The sequence below is a fragment of the Anomalospiza imberbis genome, chromosome 15 (genome assembly GCF_031753505.1).
Source record: "Anomalospiza imberbis isolate Cuckoo-Finch-1a 21T00152 chromosome 15, ASM3175350v1, whole genome shotgun sequence".
NCBI lineage: Eukaryota > Metazoa > Chordata > Aves > Passeriformes > Viduidae > Anomalospiza > Anomalospiza imberbis.
The window spans coordinates 379,505-400,948 of NC_089695.1; the positions used below are offsets into that span (position 1 = coordinate 379,505).

General features: G+C 42.7%; 1 protein-coding gene across 8 annotated transcripts in view; it reads left to right on the forward strand.

The window, feature by feature from the left end:
* Positions 1-21,444, forward strand: part of LOC137482843 (Kv channel-interacting protein 1) — a 330,573-nt gene that overhangs the window by 290,842 nt on the left and 18,287 nt on the right. The window contains exon 1 of one of the 8 annotated variants that reach the window (XM_068205422.1): positions 14,273-14,375. The exons of the other annotated variants lie outside the window; for them this stretch is intronic. The gene's annotated coding sequence lies outside the window, so the exon portion shown is untranslated. Of the gene's footprint in view, positions 1-14,272; positions 14,376-21,444 lie in introns of those variants that run through there. 8 annotated transcript variants of the gene reach the window in all.

Sequence of the window (21,444 nt, forward strand, 5' to 3'; positions counted from 1 at the left end):
GACAACATGTAGGAACACAGTATTATAAACCTGATCAGATTTGGATAATTTTTATTGGAAATCTATGTTTTTGGCTGCAAAATAGTTCACTTGAAACCAAGATATATTTATTTGGTACTTATTAGATGAGCTTGTGTTTTTCCCTTTTGACTCTGTTCCTGTGCTAAGAATTATTTATATGTGAAAATTAGAACATTATATGTGAAATTAGAACATTTATATAAATGTAAATGGTTGTTAATATCATGCAATACAGATTTCAATAATTCAGAGATCTTTAAAGGTGACATTAAGTTGTTTTCTTTGATGTGCTGGTGGCAGCAATGGAAAAGGCAAAGTGGATGCTTACATTTCAATGCAAGTATTTCTCACAACTTTATACTCACTAGAAATGACCACTACTTTTACTTATTAAAAATAAAAACATTATTAAACACCTAGAAGTTCCAGCTGTGTTCTCATAGCTTTGCGTAATAATACTAAAATAAGATACTGCAATTGGCTATATATATTTATTTAAAAATTGTTCTCTTCTGAAGATGGAGCAGGCTTACCTAAACCATGTTCCTTTGTTCTGTTTAAATAAAAAATACTAATAATGAAAAACCCGACATACAGAGAAAAAAACTGTCTGGCAAAGCCTGTTCCTGTGAGTACTTCTGGGCAAGTCCTTGCTGTCTTAGCAGCCTCTTGAGACCAGTCATTTTTGTTCAGCTCCTGACTCAGGATCATGTGCAGATCTCCAGCTGTACCTATGTGCTTTGCTCTGTTGTCATACTTGTAGCCCTTTGCATCTGTCTTTATTGAAATCCATCAGTAGGAATCTTCGGGCCTTTTCTCAATCCTTCCCAGCTGTCAAGTCAGTTTCCATCTGACTCATGGCCCTTTCATAGACCGTTCTTTACTCCAGCTTCCAGGAGTGAATGATATGTGAGACTGGGCCAAAAAGGATTACTGGGATGGAGACATAATGCATTCTCTGTTTCTCTCCTCTGCACAAGGATGCACTCTGACAAATGTTCTCCAGCAGTTCTGGCCATTCAGTGACCATGCATCATTGGCTGTTTCAGTACTTCCCAAGAACACAAGTGAGAGGTGGAAAAAAGTACATAGCCCTGTATCCCTCCCTCTCTTTTAGCTGTTTCTCCCTTACAGGAGAAAATAAAAGGGCCTGTCTTTGGTCTTCCAGTTCCCTAAAGGTAGGGAAAACACAGTGATCACCGGTCCTGGGAAGCTAGGAACAAAAACAGGATGAAAATATCATGGGGCACCTTCCACATAGCCTCTGTCTTACAGAGGTTCTGGTTGAGGAACTGTTCCCTTCTTGTTCTTGGTGCAGTGTCAGCTTCCCACAGGCAGCACGTGGCAGGGCAGGAACAGCTGCCTCAGACCCCCTTGCTTTGGGTTGATTACAGTGACATACTAATGCTCTGTAAGGAATTTGAAAGTAAGGGGTGTCATCTGACTGACTTCTTTGGCAATGCCCTCTCCCACACTTCCCCAGGTCGTGGTCTTTAATTGCTGGTATGGGAGTGATCGTGACTGGAAGTATAGAAGTGCCCTCCTTGAAATTCTGGAGCAGATGGCCACGAGAAGAAAGGGATGTGTTTTTAGTGGGAAGGGCAGAGTGTTGAGGGGAAGATAAAAAGTACACTAGTGTGCGAAGTAGAACTGCTTATTATGCTTTATGCATCAGTTTTTGAAGGACTTGGGTGCTAAGCTAATTTAGATGTTTGTTAATGATTTGAAAAGTGCAAAACTTTGTAATAGTGATGCAACAGCTAGATAATGATCTTGATTAGGTATTTTATTAAGCACAACTTAAAATGGGCCTTTCTTACAAGAACATGGTAGACATGCAAAAAGAATATACCAATATACCACAGCAAAATTTCTAACATATCCCACACCATATTCCATGATTATTGTGCTTCTTGTAATTTTCCATGTATATAGAAATGCAACAGTACATAAGTTTTGTATCTGCATATGTTTCTTCCCTTGCATCTCGTCTCTATCCCTTCAGACTTCCTCCCTATATGCATCACTTTATCCGCTGGGAAGAAGGTTGTTAAAAACACTTAATATTCTGTAGACTATTTTAAAATAAAATGAATTGTACTGATGAATAAAGCTTGATGGAAATCCTCCGTTTTATTTTTTACAAGAATTTCTGTTTGGCTTCAGTTCTTTTCCAATATAAAATGCACTGATGATAAACTGATCTAACATATTTCTGAAGAGGAGGAGCTTATGCTCTACCCATTTTCTAGAGCTGCAAGAGGGACTGTGGGCTATAACTGCTGCCTAAAATCCACCTTGCACACTTGCCGGCTCCAGGTGGCCGTGCATGGCAGAAGTGCAGCTCCCTGAGCCAGGGTGTGGTGCTGGGTGCTGCCCTCGTCCATGGGGATACACATCCCATCCAGCTGCAGCATGGGTAGAGGCATCAGGCAGCTGGAGGGGAGAAGGGTGCAAGCTTTGGTACCTGCACTGCCTGCAAGGCAGGGGTTGGTTTTAAGGAAAAGCTAATATGTTCAAGAAAAATGCAGGCACAACATTTTCTAAACTGAATGGCAGCATCACTGAAGCTGAGTTTGTCCTTGTAGAGCTTGTAGCTGTCAAAGTTATTCTTCATTTATAACCATGGAAGTGTTGGCTGTGGAGGGCAGAGATTCCCTGATGCTCTTGAACCAGCTGTCAAGCTGCTTGACAGATGTTACAGTGTCTGTGATCTATTGTTACAGACCAAACTCTTTGTACCTGATGAGTCTGGCTTTCTGTTCTTTCACTGTTTATTGTCTCTTCCCTTGCAAGACTTTCCTCTGATGTACTTTGGAAAGGAGGAGCTGTTGGATGATGAGGGATTCAGGCAGAATTGTACATCAGTCCCATGCAGGTTACTTTGTTTAGCAGAGAGAGTGTTTCCAAAACAAGGTAATAAAAAACTGACCCAATCTCCTGAAGACTGAAACAGAATTCTGAAGTATAATCTGAAGGGATTTAATTTTCAAAGGAAGATTGTTTATTTTTCTTTCCAATAGTGGGAAATACAGCCAATATCTAATAGAAAATGCACACAGTAAGGATAATAACTTACTAAAGCAATTGGCATCCCTGCCTGCTCCACTCAGCCAGGCAAAAGCGATGTCCCCGTGTGCTGTCCCTGTGTGCTATCCCTGTATGTAGTCTGGAGTGCACAAGTCCTGAACATCTCCCCGAGTTCTGTCTTTTGTCTTTTCAGTCCTGCCATTGCGTTACAAGTGTGTTTCTAAGTGTTTCTGGAATTATTTTCCTGAGTGAAGCTGTGCAAGCCGGCCTCAACATGTAACCACAAGGTTGGGTGTACTTAAAGAGCTGACTCCTCCTGTGTGTGGTGGCCATCAAAAGTCTCTAAAATAGGAATGTAATAATCTGATACTCAGGAAGAAATTATCATCAGACATAATTGCTATTTGTCAAGAGATAAAATGTTAGCAAGTGTAGAAAAGAAAATATTCGTTCCATGTATACTCTTAAATGTAGCCATGAGAGGAAAACTTGTCTTTTCTTTTCATATGACAATTTAGCAGAAAGAACAGAAAATATTTTGTGATTTACCAAAAAAATCTTTATTTTTCTTCTTGCTTCTCCCCTCTTCTTTTTAGTATTTCTAAAGTGATATTATGAGGCTCTTTAAACGAGTTTTATTACAGTTAATTCTCCCTCTCCTCAGGCAAGCTGCAGTTTTATGTACCAGATTTTTATTATACCCAGAAGCATTCTGCCTGCTAATAAATAATGGTGGTAAATTTTACATGAAATAAATGTGGTTTCTTATTGCAGCAGAAAGGAAAATAAGTGTGAAGTTTTTTTCCCGCTTGACATATGTGTTTAAATTATAGAAGTTAAATAGTATTAAAACAGCATTCACTTCTAAGAAACATGGCCAGGTTAAAAAATAGTTTTTTGGCTTGTACCATTAAAGACAACTTAGATCATCATTACACAAAAGGTGTTTGAAATCTTGCAGACAGATGTGTTTAGTAATTTTTCATTTGGCCTGTGAGGAGCAGTCAGCTGTGGTTTCTGTTTCCATTGCGGCAGTGAGCTCCTGTGAGCAGTGCCCGCCTCAGAGTCCTGAGAGCATGTGAACAGCCCCACAGCAGCAATTGTTCATGGTTTGGGTAGGAGATTCTCCTCTCCCTGCAGGAGGAGGGAGGGAAGGAAAGGGGACACTGTGGTGGAAGGAATGAGAAGTGTGTGACCTGACACTGACTGTGTGAACTCTGGAAAAGCCCATCAGGGTTTTGAAGACACATCCTTACACCAAACCCAGGGCAGTGTCGGAGATGGCTTTGTTCTGGTGAGATTTTAAAAATTGCTCATCTTTTACACTGATTTGCCAAAGTATCATGGATACACTGTTATTAGTAAGTCTTAAAATGAGACCTGTGCTCCAGCTTCCTCCATTGATGCTGAACCCATTCTCACTGACATGAAGCATCACTCATCTAGATACAGACCTACCTGTGTTTTTGTGTTTGTCTCCTTGTTTTCAGAAACATTCAAGAACCACAAGAAAGCTATTTGAAAGCATCATGGTTTGAAATCTGGAATAATTTCACTTGGCTTGATAAATTTATGGTTGTAGGGAGAGAGATTTCTTTTGATTGAAGAGGATCCTCAAGAATTTCAGGATAAGGCTGCTTTTCTTGAAGAAATTGAGTTAGACATGCTTATAATTGGAAAGAGATAGCTATATAAATAGTTGATATACATGGAATACAACTAACATTAAGCCCTCTTCTGCAATTCTTAAACCCACACATGGGAACCTTGAATTGAGGATGCATATCCAAATGTATCATATTTAAGTCCTAATTAATCTTAATGTATCTTAATTAAGTCCTAAGTTAATTCTTTCTCTCTTAAAAGAAGGTTTCACACAGTTGAAAGAGTAAAACATTTAATTTGTCCATTTTATGTGCACCACACCTCCTGACAGCAGCGCTGTGGCAGTCGCTAGCTCCCTGCAGCAGCCGTGTGCCCGTGGGTGGCTGTGGCAGTGCCAGTGGTGGGGTCTGTCACTGCACCTGGTGTGAGGGGCTGCTGCGGCTGAGTGCACCTGAGAGCGCTGGGATTTGTTATAGATGAGTAATGCAATGGTTGGCTCTCGCAATTAAGGGATGAATATTATGTGTATGCTAAGAAGTTTTATTGCTGGATAGTTATGTTATTGTGATTTGGTTTTGGATGTCCTCTGTTCTCTCCACAGTCCTCTTTCCCCCTGTATGGTTGCCAAGGGATGGCCTTGGTAGTCAGGACATGTGGAGGGAGGGCATGTACCTGTGCCCCTTGCTTGAGGCACTTGGCGGGCAGGGCAGGCTTGTTACTAGGAGGCTCGGCATGGCAACACCTGACTTCCAATGAAGTTGCAAGGAAGTGATCTCCACCAGTGGATGGCAGAGAAGAGTTGATTGGCAGACTCTGGGAGGGGTTAGGGTTACCTGACACAACACCATAGGTATAAAAGGCGGAACAGGCATTTTGTGGGTGAGCACATGGTGATTTAGTTCCACGCTCCCAGTGCTGTAATTTTTCCTTATTCAGTCCTTTGTTGTATTTTGTTAGTCTAAAAAACCTTTGAAATTTTAAAAGTGAGCATCATTTCTTACCAGTTTAGGCACAAAAGGTCCTGTAGTGAAGGTGAAGCTGCCAGACCTGTCCCTAGGGCCGGAGGGGCAGCAGTGCCCTGTGCCCACACCTAAGCGCTGCTCCCGCTGCCCCAGGGCAGGAGTGAGAGCTCCCAGGTGCCAGGGCAGGACTGGTAGGTCACAGAGACTGCTTATGTGTGTCTTTGCATGTACAGTGCTCTAGCTCTCCATTGTTCTCTATTATTCTGGGATTAGGCCAAAACTTAATAAAATTTCATGTAGATGAATAAAAGGAGTGTTGACATTGCAAGATGAAATGTGAAGCATTCTGAAAAGAAAATTTTTCTTCTTTATTCTTCACATGCATCATTTAAAATATTTCAAGCTAAGTATTTCTTCCTCCCTAAAATAAATAGGACTGTGCACCTGCAGACTGGTGTAGGCTTCCCTAGACTTCCTAGACCAGAAGTTCCTACCATAGGTTGTGGGACCTCTTTGACCTCCATGTCTTCATGTTTTTCTTTTGTACGTTTGCATCTTGTTCCTTTCTTTCACTCGAGGGAGGGTTGAAGCACTGAAAGGTTTAACATCACGCCTGGGGCCTTTTTTATCTTTAACATGTGTGTTTCACAGAGACACATGTCCACCTTCTCAGTGGTTTAACAGACTGTCAGTTACACAAAAAGCTTTGCATCACTTCTCTGAATTTCCTCCCATTCCAAACCATGAAACTGCTTTGGATTGCATTAGAGCTGCTACGTGACTTCCTTAAAACAGAATGGAACAATCAGAATTATGAAATCTAATATAGCCAAATGTTTTTCTGGCTTCTTTAAAATCGACTGACTGCTAAGAGTGATCAGCGCACATGTGTGCAACATTTGCTCTAATGACTCTTTTCCAAATCTTGCTCATATTGCCAGCCATTTCCCAGTACTCATGGGCACTCGATCTCCTCATTCTGGTTTAACATCTGTGGTGCTAAATGAAAGTTATCAGAGTCAGCATGAAAATTTAATAAGCTGCATTCTGGCATTGGTCATGTTCCTAATTGTGTATTTGTTTTCTGCCTGCAGAAGTCCTCAGACACTGTCAGCCAGAACACCTCCAGTGTTTACAAGCACTGGTGTTTATTAGTCTCAAATCACTCTCTGTTGGTGGTATTTCAAAAACAGACCAGATCTCTGAATTTGCCAATGCTTTTACGGGACTGATCAAAGCCATACCCCAGCCTGGGAAGATCTAAACCTCATGGCCTTCCTTTCCTAGATAGAAAATTACTGAGTTTTAGGAGCAAAAAGATCCTTAGAAGATTAGTGAAATCTAAATCTTCTAACCCTGAGCATGGTAAAGTTTTAAATAACTAAATATTTTGGCTTCACAGCAACTCACCAAGTGTGTAGTTGGTTGCATTTACATCCTAGTAGAATGTCTTACAGTGGTTGTTCCTACTGGCCTTCCAGGAGAAGCAGAATAAGGACACAGAAAAACAGAAGGAAGTTTTGTGCTTGTCCCAAATAACCTTTTGCCACAGGAGCAAAGTTGTAAGGTTCCCAGTGCCACTAGCTGGGCCAAGTTTAGGAAATTGTTAAGCTATTACCAGTTTCCTGAAACTCTTCTATCTTGTCTGCTTGGCTTTCAGCTCCCTGGCTGTTTGCTTTGCTGCCTGGCTGGAGCAGTGGGTGGTTTGGCTCTTGCATGGGAGTTCAGGGAGGTCTCAGTTTCACCCCTGCTCTGGTGCTGCCACTGAAACACTTCAGACCATGTGCCCCTCATTCGCTTCCTCTCTCCCCCTCCAGTGGGATGGAGAGGAGAATTGGAGATAGAAAAGTAAAGATCACGGGTTGAAATAAGAACAATTAGCTAGAAATAGCAATGAAATAAGAAAACAAACTAACAACAACAATGCTCATAGCAGAGTGTACCGGACAGGGTGTCGCAGTGCACTGGCGTATCGTGCTGGGCAGCGACAGCAGGAGCATGACCTTCCCCCCATGAGCTCTGGTATTCCATTATCGCTTGGTCTGGCGCAGGAACAGATAACGACGACATGGGACTTGGGGTAAAACTGGATGGATTTATTAGGTCCATGACCTGGGACCCCAAGACAAAGCCCAGGGAGTCTGCAGAGGTATTAATAGGGGGAGTGGTATAGGGCAACTAACAAATGAGGGCATGGCAGGGGAGGAATCTAGGGCAGGACTAACATTCTATAAACCTATCAGGGAGAGCAGGGAAGGGGGATAATACAAAGAAACAAATGAGGTATCGAATACTACAAGATGGACAAGGAACACTCTGGAAAAAGGGGTAGGGATAGGGAGGACTGACAGCTTGGGAGGGAGGAAGTTAGGGAAGGGCTTGGGGAGATTCGTAACCTGGGAGGAGAGGAGATTAAGGAGGAGAATAGTGGGCAAACACAAGGCAAAAACCACACCACAGCAACAGGAGAACAATTCACACTCCTCTGACCAATCACTCCCTTCCTGAGGGAATAACCCCCGGGTCCAGGTGTGCTCCTCCTGCCTGCTGCAAAAGTTAACCCTCTCCTAGCCAGGACCAAGACTCAGCTTCAGGGAAGCTGAGGGATGAAGGATGGGGAAGGATTTGTGGCCGAAGAAGTTGGCTGAAACAGCTGTTCTTGGGAGCATCACCACAAGTTAGGTGTGGCCCTGGGGAAAGTGAAAAGGAATTCCTTGTAAGGAATAAACTGTTGGAAATCTTGAAACCACTTGCTACTTTCACAGTGGAGTTTTAGTAATGCCAAAGAATGTAGTGGGTTTTCTATTTTTTTAATTGCCATCAGGAACTGACGTTTATTTGGATGAAAAGTTTCAGCAAGCGAATGCTCTCACCCTGGGCAGTGGTGTATATGTGTAGAAACCAGTACCTGATTTATTCTGCATTCAAAATGCTCTGTGGGAGAAGAATCTGAGTACAAGTACCAAAGCAGCTTTATGTGAGTCAGGAAGAAGTATGTAGTCTGTACTTAAAGGATCATCGGCGATAGCAGGGTTCAGGCAGTCTTTTTATCTTAATGTCCTGAAGCCTCCCTTCTGGTTCTGCTTATTGGCAAACCAGAAACTGGGACATGAATGTTTTTATGAAGAAGACATCCAGGCACTATTGGTTGCCCAAGATCAGGATCCATTTAAATGCCCGAAGTGGGGGTGCTGCCTGTAGAAGCACGTCTCCAGAGTAGAGTCTGTGCCCAGCGGATGGCCCTGAGCTGTCCCCAGCCCTCCCGTGTGTCAGCAGAGAGCTTGCTTACAGCACCACATGCATTTAAGGACATTTTCTCTTACTGAAACATCTGGATATGTATTGGAACAATACTTTTTGAGCAGTTTCTTCTGTGCAAATAGAACTTAATTGGTACTTGTGTTCTGCTTAATTATTCTTCACATTTTGGAGCAATCTGTTCAACTTGAACAGTTCTGTGAAGTGGGAAAAGTGATCTTCTGGGAAGTACTGGCTCATTTGGATGGGATCTGCAAAGTGCTCATTTATGGTGATGTTTCTCTCCTCAATTTTGCCTGGACCAAACCAATTTGTTCTTTTTCTGGTCTTTACACAGGTGAATTGCCATAATGCAGTGGTCCACCTGTTTTAAGAGGAAAATTGCTTCCACATTCTGCCACTGTTGCTTTATATTTCTGTGACAAATTCTGTTTCATACACTGCTGTTTCTGAAAGGAAGTGTGTGCTAACACACACACAAATTTCCTTAATAAATGTGAGCAAACCCACATATTTACAGCTTGGGAAAAGAAACATTTCTGTTTTAAAAACCCTAACTGAAGTTACATTTAAAAAACAACAACAAAATCCAAACAAACTGATCATAAGTTGACATTTAAGGTCAAAGTAGAAAAAACAGCTAATTATTTTTTAAAAGATCCTTAGCATGAAATTGTTGTTGTGCAGAATTCCAGTGTAGGTTATGAGCATGGATGTATTACAGCTCTGCTCATTTGCTGCATAATTCCCCAATGAAGAAGTAAAATTTTATGGAACTGGGTAACTTGAGAAAGAAAAACTGCAAAGAGCTGCTGTGCTGTCAGTAGACTTTGACAAACTGACCACAAACATGGTGCAGGGGGGAGATGGTTTCTGGATGTATCACAGTCACGTGAACATTTGCGAGGAATAAAATTTGAAAGAGTGCTCTGGCTGTCCCCACCTGGGGCTGCTCCTGCATCTCCCCCGATCTGCGTTTGGTGCTCCCCCTGCTCAGGGAGCCTTGGGGAGGGCACAGCCAGGCCCTCAGTGGAAAGGGAATGCACACACACTTAGAGGCACAAGTTCTCTGTCTCCAGGTGAAAAGTCCCAATACAGACTAAAATCTCAGGGAGGCTACAGCTTTGTGATCCACTGCAATTGTGCCCTTAAACACTGTACATGAATGAGAGTGCCCTTACAAGGAGTTTATGTCATTTGTGTTTGTCTCTGTGCCAAACTGAGTACTTGTTCACCTTCTCTGTGCCACTCTGTACCTGTTCACCTCCTTTTTCTGAATGTTTTATATGTTCTCTTGTCAAGTCTGCAGCCAGTGCCAAGTGTGTGTAATCCCACCTGTTCAATAAAGGTGCCTCTGAGGAGAGAAAAAACCCTTAGCTTTTATGTTGTAGTTAAAACCTGCATGAATGTAAATACACAATTTTGTTTTTCCCCATGATAACTCAGGGATAAAATGTACTTGAATTAGGCACTGAACTAATTAGTATTTTTGTTTGCTTGATTTCACCCTATTATACATATTTATTGATTATCGTTCTTCCAAAACCCATTTCCTAACTCAAAGCTAGAGCAAACCAGTCTAAATAGAAATTGATGCACTCGTAAATCAAGGACTTGAAGTGTCTGATTTGCTTTTTAATGACAAAAAAAAGACATGGACAGCAATAATTCACAGAGATAATAAGTCCATTTCTAATGCATTTTCTTGGCTCATCAGAGCTTTTTTTATAAATTACCTATTCCATAAAAGGAAAAAAAAAATTAGGTTTACTTACCTAATTAATAATTCAGAAATCTCTTACGACTATTTAATGACATATGCTCTGAAGAGTTTCTGATAGTTCTTCTAAAAAGCATCATATTTGATTGCTTGACATTCTCATGGTTTTTCTTCTCCCTTGCTGCTTTGGAATCATAATCTTTCCTTGGTTCCAGCTCAGCCTGCATTTCCCACCTGGGGAAATCAGTTTAATGCCAGTGGCTCCTGCCTACATATCCTTTGTGTGCACTGCAGGGACACGTTGCAGTCGCAACAAAAACAGTTCCAATGACAGGTGAACTTCAGACAGTGTCTGCAGAAATGTCTGAGTTCAAATTTGATGTTGCACATTTCATGTTCAAGCCATTGTACCTGACCTTAGCTGTGTGCCAAAAAGGTATTTGGGAGGTGCCACAAAATTCTGGTGCCTCCTTTTTTAGACAATAATTTGATTTTGCATCCCTGTGTACAGCTGTGAAACTAAATAAAGGAGAGGCAAAGGACAGTATTTATACATTGTGAATAGATCATTGAAGGATTAGGCAAGAAATCTAAAAAATCTATTTTTTAGTAAATATATTTTTTATTGTTAGCTATTTTTATCTTAGAATTTTATATGCTGGTGGGTTTTCAGGTGTCTTCTTTCAGCAAGAGGTGGTGTTGCAGGTTCACACAGACAGAACCACCCTGCTAAGCTTGGCTTTTGTGAAATTAATTTGATGTTGTTGGTTTAGTGGGGAAAATCACAAAATATTCTGACTTGGAAGAGACCGACAAGGGCCATCAAATCTAACTCAAAATAGACCTGAAAGTGTCAGAAAAAAGGGAGTGGATATGGAGACACCACTCTCATTTTGATTTATTGCCTGGAGAGAGTCCCTTTTGAAAACTGATCTCTCCAGCCAGGCAGTATAATATTAATACTTATTTTTAATAATAGGTGTTCAGCTTTAATTGTGTTTAATATTTGATACATCAGTAGGTACCTCTGTTCCATTTTTAACTGCTGTTTGCCTTGAGCAGATTTTCCTTGCCCCTTTTTTGGGATCACAGCTGAGTCTGAGCTGCCACTTCTGTGCCTGCGCGGCTCCAGGGGTGTGCAGGATGTGCCAGGCGGGGTCGCTTAAAGGCTGGGACAGTGCCCGGGGACGAGCACAGGGCACAGCACAGGAATGTGCTGCCGGGCAGTTGGGCCGGGGATCAGGAGGCTCAGAGCCCCACTGACACCCCAAAGCTATCAGCCAGCTCCTGCCCTAATGAACACTTTTGCACTCTGGCCTTGAGTTATTTTTCTTTGTGAAATTTCCAAATATTTGCAATTGATCTCCCACAGGCAAGACCTCTTCTCTGCAAGACCTGCCCAAGAGCACATTTTGTCTGGAGATTAATTTCAAGTATACTGCGGGTAAACTAGAGTTAATGTTTTCTTCAGGTCCTTGCTTCTAAAGTAGAGCTTTTTTTTTTTAATAAAAGTAAGATGCAGTCTAATAATTCTTGCACGTAATTTAATCCCCTTCAGCTGTATTTGTAAAATTAGCCATTTCATCTAACGCCTGTCAGTTTTACAATTAACACTGGGCACATTAGCTGCACTTTATGCCTTGACTGTTTTCTGTAACAAAAAGTGAATTTATTATGAGCAACTTGTTTTCAAAGTCCTCCCATGAACCATGGAGACTGGTGTTCTGCATTTTCACATTGCAGCCCTCGGATGCAGGGGACAGTGTCATTTACATCTTTATTAAAATCATCGTTTACACTCTTTAAATTGTTTTAGACTCCGGGTTGTCCTTGGCCAGCCCTAGCACTGTATGAGGCTTCACTATTGCTCGTTTGGCAGGCATGTGGGCTGGAAATGCTGCAGGATTGCACCTGAGGAAGGTGTTAGGTGCTTTTTGATGCTTGTTTCCCCAGCACGTGTGGCCCAGCAAGCCCAGCCCTGGACACAGTCCGGGGGTGCAGGGGCAGCTGCAGGCGCCAGTAAGGATGAGCAGGCTCAGAATCATGGCTGCTCAATCCCAGAGCTGAGGCAGCAGCTAGGGAATAACACACCATTGTTTTATGGTGCACAGATGGGTTTTGGGTTGGTGGAAGGTGTCCCTGCTCGTGGGAGGTGGTTGGAACTAGAGGATCTTTGAGGTCCCTTCCAATGCCAACAGTTGTCTGAAATGCAGGGCCATTTGCAGGCACTTTGAGTATGGAACTTCCCAAATTGTAAAGATAACAAAAGGTAAAATTGGAACAAATATGAAAGGATGAATAAAGCAAGCCTCATTAAGTAACTTCTAAAGTGTATTCTGTTTAAACATCGATTTGCCTTAAGGAAAATTCGCTCTCTGCTCTTGAGCAAGGAGCAGTGAAATGAAAAAGTCTCTTTCATTAGCACCAATCTAAAATATACATGTAGTTGCAAGTGTGTCAACATTATTTTTCTTTGTAAAGTGAAGTCACTGTTTGGTTTCCATTATGAAAGGAAATGTGCATATCCTATGGGCTAAGCAAATACAGATGCTATTTTGCACAAAAATACAAACCTAAATGACTGTTTTAATCTGGACCTAAACTGGAGTAAGATTACCAGAGCTGATTCTACCAGACACAGACCTCATACCCTGCTATTAAAGCAGCCACAAAAATAGGGGCAGAAATAAATCTGAACTCAAGAAATGTTACATCCCATTCTTCCATTTTAAAACACATTCTAAGGAAAACAGCTAAGTGAATGCTCTGTACTGGCTAAACAATCTTCAGCCTAGGACACAACTCACTGCAGCCATCTGGTATGGAAGAGATTCATCCTGGGATGATTTCAACAAGTGTTGGAAATAAAAGCCAAAAAAGAATAAATTACCTTTTGTCAGTACCTGTAAGCAGAAGAAGCCTTCTGCATTAGTTATTGCTTCCACCTGATTAGTGAGCACAGATAACACCAAAAAAAAAAAAAAAAAACAAACCTCCAACAAAACCCAAAAAACCCAAAACCCAACCAAAAAAAAAAAAAATCAAACCAGCTTTGCTAAGGTTTGAGCTCTTCAAGCTCTCACTGAGCAGCTGGATGGCATCCAGCCCCTGAGTGCCTGTCTCCATCAGCAAGGCAGGGATGTCCTGCCAGCTTGGAAAGGATAAGGATGCTGTAAGCACCAGGCAGGTAGAGGTGTCACTGAGCTGGGGAGGTGACCACACTCACCCCTCGCAGTGGGTGCAGTCAGTACCAAGGTCTGTTCATGCATCAGTGAATTGAAGAAGAAAATTAACTTTAAACCAGCAGCAAGGTTGTTTCCTACACTCAAATCTCTCAGGAGAAAACTGTAAACAAGGCAAAACTGGGGAAGATTGTGGTATTAGATAAAATATCTTAACACCATTCATATCAGAAGTTTAAATTTGCATGTGTTCATGTATATACACTTCTGCTTGCACTCACAACCCTCAGTGAACTTCAGTTTAATAAAACTGTAGTTGTTATAAATGCAAGAGCTCATATTTCATACAGTGACACCTCTGAAGAGCTGGAGGGATTGAGCCAGGATGATAATGAAAATGCAAATAAAAGGAACTACAATGCCCATGATAAAAAGTGAGGGCAGAGGACGAAGTGCCAATCTCCTGGTTTGCCACTGAGGTTTCTGTGATTAATTTATAGGGTATCAGGGAATGGAAGATACAGGTTGAAAAGAGCTGACTTGAGAGCAAGCATGGAAAGGAAACAAATAACAAAAAACCCCAAATCTTTGTGGAGGGTGAGGACTATTGAGGTGGATTTTCTTTCCTTTTTTCAACCACTCATTTCTCATCTCTCATTTTAAATAATTTCTTCCTCACAATTTTCTCTCTTTACAGCTTCTGCATTCCTTTGTTTTGTGTCATTAATTCTCTTGCAAAGAAAATGGCTTTCCCCCCTTATTTCAAATTACTTTTTCCTGTACCAGACATCGTTTTACAATTATTTTCTTCTAACAAGAACTGTAATTTCTAGACTCTTCCCCTTTGTGTGGGGAATGAAATGAACAGGGCTAATGCCTTTATTAATGTTCAGCTCTTTATTAAAAAAATCAGCTGGGCAGGGGGCTCGACACGGAGCTCGCCCCTGTTGTTGTAGCTTTCCCAAGTGACTGATAGGAAGGAGGCATGCAGGGTCTGTCACTGACGTCCACAGCAGCAGTGTCCCTTCTTCTTTCCTGTGGCACAACCACTGGCCAAAGGGTGAGGAGGCGTGGAGTGCAGAGTCTGTTGCTGAAATCCAGAACAACAGCTGTCCCCGCTCCTTCCCTGGTGGCAGCCCCAGGGCGGGCTCTCTGTCTCTTCTGTCTCCACTTGTCACAGCCTACTCTAGTCTAGTCTCTTTTAGGTGATGATGACAGACAAAAGTCGATCAGGGAGTGTGTTTCCCCTCTTCCTCGGCTAGGGCATTTGTCTATCCCTCTCTGCTGTGTTTAGTTCCTTATTTAGGGGTGTCTTTATCCCCAAAAAATACTCCCATGATCCCAGGGGGTTTTCTTATTTGCATTTCAGTCCCAGAATGTCGGTGTGGTGGGGGGAGGCCGGTTATCTCTAGGTAGTTTAGAGAAAACAAACAGAGCAATTAGCTAATTAACATTTCAATATCAGTAGCCAGCAGTCATTCCAGTGTTGCCAAGGGAACTAGGAAGGCCCTGCCCGCCTCTCTGGGGAACACCTGGAAACTTTGTTCATTAGAAATCCCTCCTCTATTTCTTTGATCGGTCTTAAGCCCGCATCAACTTACAGTCTTTGGCTTTTGAGGGCTAACTTCTCTTGGTATTTGTATGCTTTTACGTATGTCTGATGGTAATTTTCTATTCTTTAGAAACTAAGTAAGACTTAATAATATTCTAATTTAAAAAAATTCTTCAGTTAATTCCTTTGGCTAAAGGACACTTATTCTTATTAAACAATTACAAAATACTTAAACCTTTACTATGGCACTTTAACTCAGAAGCAGTTATTAACACCTTACGGTATATCAGTCTCTAGCAAGTCTCCTTTAAAGTTAATTTTAAGTCCTCTGGTCTCTTAATTACTGTCCATGCACAAGAGGAGGCGGGTGACACTGTTGGGTCTGGTCCGGCGTCCAGGGGTGGCACTGGTCCTTTGACTCTGGTGACATGGGTCCAGCCTTTTTCTCGGGTTTGCACCACAGTGTGTGTGGTGGGTAGTACCTGGAAAGGTCCTTTGAATTTGGGGGTTAATGGAGTGGTGGTGTTCCAGGATTTTATCAACACCCAATCCCCAGGACTGATGTTGTGGGCATTGGTGTCCAGAGGGGAAGTCTGGGGGAGGTACCCCTTCTTTCTAAGGCCTTCTAGGGATTTTCCTATGACCTCTAAATATTTCTGAGTTGCTGCCTCCCTTTCCAGATAATCTGCTGTACTGAAAGGGGTGATTAAAAAAGGGAGCCCAAACATCATTTCATAGGGAGACACCCCTATGTTGGACCGAGGTCTGGTTCTGATGTGCAAGAGAGCAAGAGGTAAATACCCGAGCCAATTCATCTTTGTCTCTTCAATTAATTTAGTTAACACATTTTTAAGAGTTGTATTCATCCTCTCCACTCTTCCAGAGCTTTGAGGATGCCATGGGATGTGCAATCTCCACCTTATCCCCAGGGCTTTTGTTACTTGATGTAAAGTTTGAGTGACAAAATGTGGACTTCGGTCCAAGTCAATATTATTGACTAGCCCGTATCGTGGTATGAAGTTTTCTAAGATTATTTTTTTTGCAACTTCCTGCACGGTCTCTTGTCTGGTTGGGAAAGCCTCCACCCAAGTGAGTGAGATGATCTATGATCACTAGTAAATGTTTGTACCTCTGCACAGAGGGCATTTCAGTGAAATCTACTTGTATGTTTTGGAAAGGTCTCAAAGCAAGTTTTCCTCCCCCATGTTTTTCTCATTACCTTTTGGTCAGAGTTCAGGCAAATTGCACACACTCTTGTGACTGTCTTTGCCAGACCATATACTCCAAGACATAAATTTTTCCATGAAAAGTGGTCGCACAAAACCTTGGATTCCCCAGTGGGTCAATTCATGTAACTCTACTAGCACTCTTCGAGCTAGGGCTTTATTTAGGAACTTACGCCCATCAGGAGTTAACCATTCTCCTTGTTCCCCTTGATGTAATTCTAGTTCTTTTAATATTTTAATTTATTTTTTTTTCACTGAACTTTGGCTCTTCTTCTTTTCTTTCTCTGCTTGGTCCTACTTCTCTTTTAAAAGCTTTTACTGGATTCTTTGAGTCTAAGGCTGCTTCTTTAGCTATCTGATCTGCTGATCGGTTTCCCGTACCTTCACAGGTGTGTCCTTCCTGATGTTCCTTTTTATGCACCACAGCTATCTCTGTGGGCTTTTGTAAGGATTCTAATACTAGTTTTATCAGTTTCTCATGTACCAGGTTCTTCCCTTTGGAGTTTAGGTAGCTACGCTCCTCCCAAATTTTTCCAAAGGTATGGATGATCCCAAAGGCATATTGCAAGTTTGTGTAAATAGTTCCTTGGTCTCCCTCTAGCAGGTCTAATCCTCTTTTCAAACCATAGACTTCACAACACTGGGCTGACCAGTTCAAGGGAAGTTTCCCTTTTTCTGTGACTTTCATGTCTTCCCCGTCTATGACAACATATCCTGAGGCTCTTTTCCCTCCTGCTACTCTTGAGGACCCATCTATAAAAAGGGATCTCCCATATGGCAAGGGTACATCTTCTAAATCCGCTCTCACTTTGGTCTCACTTTAGATTAATGAGTTAAATACAATCATGTTCTAGATCATGATCTAGATCAGTTCTCCAGCAAGAAATCGTGCAGGGTTTAGACATTTGGAGGTGACTAACTCTAAGTCACCTATGTTCATTAAGTTGATCTCATACCTCAATATTCTAGAGTCAGTCGACCACTACTGAACCTTTTGGCTTAGTACTGTTTTGAGATCGTGGGGGGTGTGGACTTTAATTTTCCCTTGCAGGGTCAACTTTTGGGCTTCTTCTATCAGGATGGCTGCTGCTGCGATTACTTGCAGGCAAGTTGGCCATCCTCTGGCTAATGGGTCTAGTAGTTTTGAGAGGTAGGCTATTGGCTTTTTATGTCTTCCCCATTCCTGAGTTAATACCCCATATGCAATTCCCCCTTCTGTGCTCACAAACAGGTTAAAGTCTTTCTTAAGGTCAGGCAGGCTTAGAACAGGTGCCGAGGATAGTTTATCTTTCAAATCTCGTAGCTATTCCTCATCCTCTTCTGTCCACTTTACGGGCTCAGAGTCTACTAATTTATCATAAAGGAGCTTCACGCTTTTGGTGGATTGATCTAACCACAGTTTACAATAACCAAGCAGGCCTAGTAGCTTCCTTATGTCTCTCTTGGTCGTGGGAGCTGGGATAGACAGGACACCTGAGATTCTCTCAGGACTTAGTTTCTTATACACTTCTCCAATTGTGTGACCTAGGTAGGTCACTTCAGATTCTACAGATTGTAGTTTTTCTTGGGATACTTTTAGGCCGTTTTCTCCCAGGAAATTTAGGAGCCAAACACTGGTGGTTTTGACCTGGTCTCGCTCTTCCCCAGATACTAATAAGTCATCTACGTACTGTAAGATCTGAACGTTTTCCTCAGGGGTGAACTGCCCTAATAGTTCCTCTAGTGCTTGCCCAAAGAGGTTTGGGGATTCTTTAAACCCCTGTGGGAGGCGTGTCCACCTTAGCTGTTGCTTTCTCCTTCTGTCAGGATCTTCCCACTCAAATGCAAACCAGTCACAACATTCTTCTGCCAGTGGGCATGCCCAGAAGGCATCTTTCGAATCTATAACTGTGAAACAGGTATGCTTCCTTGGAATTTGGCTTTAAAGGGTATAGGGGTTGGATACCACAGGGTGTCTGGTAACAGTCTTCTTGTTTACTTCTCTTAAGTCTTGAACTAGCCTGTATTTCCCTTCTGTTTTTCTTACGGCTAGTATAGGGGTGTTATGGGGGGACATGTATGATTCTAGAATACCTTGTTCTAATGGTCGTTTGATCACTGGGGCTAATCCTCTCCTGCCTTCAGGGGATATTGGGTATTGCTTGACTCGGATAGGGGGTGTTTCCCTTTGCATTTCTATTTTTTTTTTTTTGGTGTGATGTTCAAGTATCCACACTTACTTTCTTCTGCCCATACTCTAGGGTCTATTTCTTCTATGCCTCTCTGGGTCAGCCTCATGACCTGGACTACCATCCTCCCTTCTCTTGGGATTATCCCTACTCCCAGTTGAACTTGCAAGTCTCTTCCCAAGAGGTTACTTCCTAAATTTGATAGAAGTCAGATAGATAAAGTCCACCAAACATTGTCTTGAATTCCCTGTGATTTCTATATTCTCAACTATAGATGCTTTAAATGGTCTTCCCTCTGCCCCTAGAACCTCACAGGCTTTCTTCCCAATGGTGACTCCTACTGGTAATTTGTTTATACTAGACTTATCTGCCCCTGTGTCAACTAAGAACTCAAATTCTTCATAGTGGGCACCTACCTCAAAGTTTACCAAGGGCTCTTCTTGATGGTTCATTGGATCCCCTAACTTAGAGAGCCCCTGACACCCCTAGTCGTCTCCCCTTGAAATCTCTTCTAAGACTTCTTGTTCTTTATGCATTGCCTCATCAAACAGAAACTTCTTACAATTTCTTTTAAGGTGTCCTATCTTGCCACGGAAATAGCACCTCCTGTTGCTTTGTGAAGCCTCAGGTTTCCTGAACTCATTAAAGTTCTTATTTGATCCATATGATGGTGTTGGTTGGTCTCTACCTTTTTTAGGTAATGACCCTGGTCTATTCTCACTTGGCTTAGGCGGCAGTGCTGGTGATCTGTCTGCCCTTATACTTTCTAGAGCAACCGCGACCATAATTCTAGCCTTAGTTTTGGCTTTTTCTTCTTCTCTCCTTAAATAAACTCTTAGGGCTTCTTTGAGCAACTCACTCATATTCTTTTCTTGCCAGTCCTCCATCTTTTCTAGCTTCCATCTAATATCGGGCCAGGATTTGGTGACAAACTGGACCTTCAAGAGGACTTGACCCTATGGGCTGTCTAGGTCTTTATTTGAATATAACTGAAAATTTTATTTTAGTCGGTTCAGCCAAATTGGTGGGGGTTTATCCTTCTCCTGAGTACTATCTAAGGCCAATTTTGTGTTGCTTCCCCTAGGGATAGACTCTTTGATCCCTCTTGTCATGAGGGACCGATAGTCTCTCATGTTTTGCCTTCCTTCTCCCTGGTTGGGATTCCAGTTGGGGTGTACTAAGGGTATCTTTTGGTCCCCTGGGGGCCCCAATCTATTTTCTCTTTCCCGTATCCTCATCCCTGCTGTTCGGATCATCTGGACCTCTTCTGGAGAGAACAGAATGCTTAGAACAGAGTTCAGGTCTCCCCAGGTATAAATATTCAGCCCTAGAAATTGGTCTATCTGGTTAGATATTCCAACGGGGTCTTCTACTAAATTTCCTAGCTCTTTCTTAAATCCCCGGACTTCAGAAGCTGTCAAAGGTGCATCTACAAATGCAACTCCTCTAGCTCTACATCAAGGTCCTCTCGGTTTTGTAAGTGTTGGTTTAACTGATTACACATCCACTAATCTCGGGTTCCATACCATGGCCACTCTCCCTGTAGTTCTAACTTCAGCCATACTTCTATACTGTAATGTATCATCTTACTTTTGTCTAGACCCTTTGTGGTCTCCCAAGAATCCCATTGGTCTAACAGCTGCCCCAGGGGGCTGTTGGGGGAATTCTCTTTACTTTCTCTTTGGAAGGATCTGCTCCTTTACTATAACCTCTTCCCATTTTCTGACCTCAAAAAAAAGAAAAAAAATATACTTTAAATGGTGCCTCTATTTAAAATGGAATATACTGACAGGCAACTTAAGCTCATCTGGTCCTTTCCCACAACTTAGTATTTTGAATCTCTTGACTGAACTTAATCTCTTTTAACTTGGCTAGGACAATCACTAGTCACACTCACATATATTGTCTTTTGTTCTCTTACTCTTTGGTCTAAGTTTTGGACTTCCTCCTGGACTTTTTAGGCTTGAACCCCTGCTAAGTCTTGCCTAAACTCTTACCTGGCCTTCTGCCCAACCTTCTTACTAGGCTTGGGAAGCTTGGTCTCCCTTCCGAGGTAAGGTTGAACATCCTGCCGAGCCTTACACTCGAACTCCAGCCAAGCAACCCTTTCCTAACCCTGCCAGGCTTGGGAAGCTTGGTCTCCCTGCCGAGGTAAGGTCGAACGTCCTGCCAAACCTTACACTCGATCTCTGGCCAAGCCCCCTTGCCTGACTCTTCTGCTAGGCTTAGCTTGCTTACCTTCCTGCCTTTCTGCTTACTTGGGTTCAGGCCTGCTCTTCCAGGGACATCCTGCCCTTCCTTCCTGGGACATTCGTCTACCTGCTCTGCCGGGAACCTCCGGCCCTGCCTGCCAGGGACATCCCACCTACTCTGTTAGCCAGTCCTGCCTGCCGGGAACATGCCCTCTGCCTGGCGGGACCTGTTGCTCCTGCCTGCTAAGACGCCTTGCCCTATCTTCCAGGGATACCCCACCTGCCTTGTTATACCGTCCTGCCTGCCGGGGACATGCCCTCTGCCTGGCGGGACTTGCCACTCCTGCCTGCTAGGATATCCCGCCCTACCTGCCAAGGACATCCCACCTGCCCTGGTGTTCTGTCCTGCCTGCCAGGGACATGCCCTCTGCATGGCGGGACTTGCTGCTCCTGCCTGCTAGGATATCACGTCGTACATGCCAGGGACATCCCACCTGCCCTGCTGGTGACATTCCCCATGCCCTGATT